The 4,883-nt window shown below is 49.3% G+C and overlaps 1 protein-coding gene across 9 annotated transcripts in view; it reads right to left on the bottom strand.

Moving 5' to 3' along the window:
* Positions 1–2,953: 2,953 nt before the first annotated feature.
* Positions 2,954–4,883, bottom strand: part of mast2 (microtubule associated serine/threonine kinase 2) — an 84,358-nt gene continuing 82,428 nt past the window's right edge. For all 9 annotated transcript variants that reach the window (XM_086144078.1, XM_086144087.1, XM_086144097.1 and 6 more), the window contains one exon: positions 2,954–4,883. This exon is cut by the window's right edge and continues 1,270 nt beyond it. The gene's annotated coding sequence lies outside the window, so the exon portion shown is untranslated.

Raw genomic sequence — 4,883 nt, 5'->3', positions numbered from 1 at the left:
TTCATTGATCGTTCCCCCGACCGATCGACTTCCCGTCGGGTTCGAATGAGAAAAACAAAAAATGAAATCCATCATTCATTCCATGTTTCTTCTCTTCTCCAGCCCAGGACCTTCAGGACCTTCAGACCCTCCTCACTATGGTCTGGATTTCAGGAGGCAGATCTGGTGGAGACGTCACACACACTTCAGAGCGAAGAGGAGAAGAAGGAGAGGAGGAGAAGAAGAGGAGGAGATGAAGAAGAGGAGGAAATGAAGAAGAGGAGGAGATGAAGAGGAGGAGGAGATGAAGAAGAGGAGATGAAGAAGAGGAGGAGATGAAGAAGAGGAGATGAAGAGGAGGAGGACATGAAGAAGAAGAGGAGGAGATGAAGAAGAGAAGATGAAGAAGAGGAGATGAAGAAGAGGAGGAGATGAAGAAGAAGAGGAGATGAAGAAGAGGAGATGAAGAAGAGGAGGAGATGAAGAAGAGGAGGAGATGAAGAAGAAGAGGAGATGAAAAAGAAGAGGAGATGAAGAAGAAGAGGAGATGAAGAAGAGGAGGAGATGAAGGAACATCCAGGAGGAAAAGCAGGAGTTTAACAAAAAAAACAAGGAAGTGAAGCCAAACCTCAGAAGACTTTGGATATAAAACTAGCGCTGAACGTGGGGGGGGGGGGTGAAGATCAATGAAGCACATGCACGCACGCACACACACACACACACACACACACACACACACTCTCCTGCGGTGAGGTGTGTATGGGTTTGTTCTGACAGAAGTGGGAACAGACTGAGAGAAGCAGATCTGTATTCAGACCAGGTACCCCAGAGTGTGTGAGTGTGTGTTTTACACTGTGTGTGCGTGTGTGTGTGTGTGTGTGTGTGTGTGTCTCCCCCTGGGGGCGCTGCATGGCCGTGCTGAGAGGACAAGATCTTTTATCTCGGCTGACATCCCAATCAATCAGCCAGACACTGATGGAGACCTCGGGAGCCACACACACTGTGCGCACACGCACACACACACACACACACACACACACACACACACACACCTGGAGCTTTTAACCCCTTCATATAAAAATCTTTGTTGAGCAGCCTCTTTGTTCCGCGTCTGGAGGAGGATCTTTGTCGGGTGTCAGTAACACACACACACACACACACACACACACACACACACACACACACACACACACACACATCCATTCACTGAAGCATCAGGAAAATTTTGATCCTGAAATTCAGATTTTATGTTTCCAAACTTTTTCTTTTTTCATTCATACTCTTTTTTTGTCTTTTTCTTCACTCTTTATTTTGACAGTGTTTCATTTAATTTCATCTAATCTGACAAAAACACACTCAAGTAACTTCCTTTGTCCGTGACAGAATGTGTGTGTGCAAACACACACACACACCTGCAGTTCCGCTGGCGACCACCGGGGGCGCAATTTCACAGCTGGAATTGAACCTAAAGCGTTATTTGATTAAACTTCCAGTCTTCTCTTTGCCCCCCTCTGTCTCAAACACACACACACACACACACACACACACACATCTCTTTCCTGTGTTATCGGTCTCCGAGGCGTTGTCACGGCGCCGGGGTTGGACCAATCAGCGGGGACGTTACAAGGGTCGTCCATCAGACAAAACTGGCCTCGTTAACGACTCGACACCTGTGTCCTTTTGCCGCCGCCTCTGTGGCGTCTCGGCCAATCAGGGGCCAGGGATTGTTAGGACGCCAGGACGTCGAGGCCCGGAGAAATTTGGAGGGATTTAAGAAAAAAAAAAAAAAAATGACATCACTCTCGCGATGGTGATCGATAAACGGCGCCCCCGTGCACGTCGGCGCTCTACAGCATAGCTGTGTGACCTTTGACCCCCGGCAGCTCGGTGGAGCTGTTGTTGAACATCTTTTTTTTTTTTTTTTTTCCAAATAAAACTGAATATAACATACACTTAACTGCTAAATTTTCATTTTCCAATTTTTTTTTTTTTTTAAAAGCAAGTTCAAACCCGGGGACTCACCCTCAGCACGGCGTCAAGTGGGCGGAGCCGACCTGGAGGGGGCGGGGCTTAACCCGGACGGGTCAGCTGTCAATCATCCGACCGTTTGCCTCCCCATTCACACTTACAGACATTTTAGAGACCTGAATGGACCTGGTTTTGGACTGTGGAGGAGGAGAAGAAGGAGAAGATGGTGGAGAACATTCCGGGAGGAACGCAGAAAGAACCCGAGAACATCAACTTGAGAGGAACATCAACATGTCGCGTTCAAAGAGAGAACCTGGAAGAGAAACTCACAGAGCGAATCCAGGCAGGAACCAGGAGAACGTAGGACTGTCCACAGAAGAAACCCTGTGGAAGATCAGAACCTGCTAGATGATACCAAAGCAACACATTTTTACTTCTCTTGCTTGAAACTAAGAACTTGGAACGCTTGGCGGTCAGACGTTGGGATTCGTTCCACAGAGACCAGAAGTCCGGTTCCATAAAAAAGCCTTTATTATGGAGTCGACGACGACATGCTGCCACCACATGAGAAATAAAAAGGTATTGCACTGCTTCAACTCGCAATGGTATTTTTTTTTTTTCTTTTCCTCGTCCCGCTAGTAGGCCAAAGCGTCTTTTCCCCTCCTCGGAGCTCCGCCCCCTCCCCCAGACTCGTCATGCCCACGGCGAGCGGCTCGGGTCGGAGTCTGACGGCGGCGGCGGCGGGCGGAGGGGGGGGGGGGGGGGCGGAGCCTTCGACCCCGACCTTCTCCTCCTGGTGGCTGAAGGTTTTGGGGTTGGACCCGTCCCAGCGCCCCCAAACCCTCCGCCAGGCATCTGCAGCGCAAAATAATTCTGATCATTTGGCTTTGGATTTTTATTTTTAAGCGAAATTCCAGAACGGAGGACGCAGAGCTGGATAGACAGCTGGAGTCCAGGGTTTTTGCGCTTTTTTTTTTTTTTTTTTTTAAAAGGAAAAAAAACTCAATTTCGGCAATATTTTATTTGCTAACACAGCATGGCCTGTGTGTGTGTGTGTGTGTGTGTGCGGTCGTACGGTTGAGATTAATGACTGCGGCTGGGAAACCGACACCGGCCTGGCCCAGCAGCAGATGGCTGGACCATCATCTTCACACTCCAGGGAAGGAGTGCGTGTGTGTGTGTGTGTGTGTTTTCAAAGTGTGTGTTCACGGCCACCCGGGAGGCTGGAAGTGGCACCTTGACGGCTTGATCTAAATATGTGTGTGTGTTGATAACAGGAGCTGAGAAATAAGTCCAGTACAAAACGCTAATGCTAACGCTAGCGTTGACCTTCAACCCACAGACGCTCTGATTGGCCGGCGGGTTAGCATCAATAGCTAGCACCGGGTTGGGGTCTACTTTCTGAAAAGCGAGCCCATTCGTCACCACATTAAAAAAAAAAAAAAAAAACTAAACAGGAGATGTCGGAGGAGGAGGCGTGATTGTTGCGGGCGAGGAAGAGGAGCGGGGACGACGTGTAAACGTGAGACGGCCGCCATTTTGAAAACGCCGGCTCAAAAAAAAAAAAAAAAAAGCACACAAAAAACAACAACAAAAAAACAAAACAAAACAGGAAACACAGGAGGTTCGGGTTTGTCCGGTCGTCCCGGTAACCGAGCGGTTCTCAGAGTCCATCGTCCTCCGGTTTGTTCCCGATAACCTTCTCCTCCTCTTCTTCTCCTACTGAGAACGTCTCCGGAGGAACGAGGGATGAAGAAGGAGGAGGAAAGAAAAGGAATTTTTGCTTGTTTTTTTTTTTTCTTTCTTTTCTGAACGCCGACTCCTCAACTGTGATTTCCCTCGTCGGGGTCGATGTTTCTGTGCAATCTACGACGCCCCAGAAACACACACACACACATACACACACACACACACTCACACACTCACACACACACAATATAAAACCAATGCACGACAACTGCTTTAAATATTCTTATATATATGTATATACATACATGCACGAAACATGAACAAGCGCACGCGCACACACACACACATACAGACGCGCACACACACACACATAAAGTCTGAAAATTTTCCAGCTTTCGAACCCAAAAACCAGAGAAGAAAAAAAAAAAAAGCACTGCAAGTTGGTCCAGAAATCAGAGGAGGCGTCTGCAGGCTCCCGTAGGCCCAACACAAAGTGGCGAAGGGGGGAGGACAGGAAACAGGAAGTGGGCGTGTTCTCCTCCGTCCTGATTGGCTCGTTCGGTTTTCGAAAGCCCGGTCGGGAAGTGACATCATCGCTGCTTCTCACGGGTTCCGGCGGGATTAAAAAAAAAAAAAAGGAAAAAAAGACTCGCTGGGGGCGGGGCTTAGTCGAAAAAGAAAAAAAATACAGCTGACGTTTACCGACATTCACGTTTCCGGCTGATTCTCCGCTGCGACGCCGATCCTGGAGAAAGTTCTCGCCCCGGAGGAACCAGGAGGACGTTCTCGGACGGAAGGCGACACGCTTCTCGAAGCGTCGAGCCGCCGCCGGAGACGAATCCCGAGCGAAACCAGACGCTAACCGCTAATTCTGACAGATCCGCGCTCCGTCTGCAGCGGGCGGATTTAGCCGCGCCGGAACGAGCTAACGGCTAACGTCTAAACAAACGCTTTATTGCTGAGATACTTTTTTTTTTTTCTCCCGGCAGGCGGCCCAGAATGCGAGCGAGGACACGAGGACGGACACGCCTGCGGGTGAGCCGAAGGTACAAAAAAAAAAAGGCACGAGATGTCGTGTGAGAAAAACAGCTGACGTTTGTTTTTTTTTCCTTCACCTCATGCTTGTTAGTTTGGAAAAGAAGACGAGAAACAGGGCCTGGCCGAAGGGGCGGGGCCTGCTGTGGCGAGGTCCGGTCCGGCGACGGCTCTGAGAACCAGGTTTTGTTCCTCACGGGCTATTTTTCTCC

The sequence above is a fragment of the Fistularia commersonii genome, chromosome 1 (genome assembly GCF_037954325.1).
Source record: "Fistularia commersonii isolate RoL2024-O1a breed Wild chromosome 1, RoL_Fcom_v1.0, whole genome shotgun sequence".
Lineage (NCBI taxonomy): Eukaryota > Metazoa > Chordata > Actinopteri > Syngnathiformes > Fistulariidae > Fistularia > Fistularia commersonii.
This window is presented reverse-complemented; position numbering and strand designations above follow the sequence as displayed.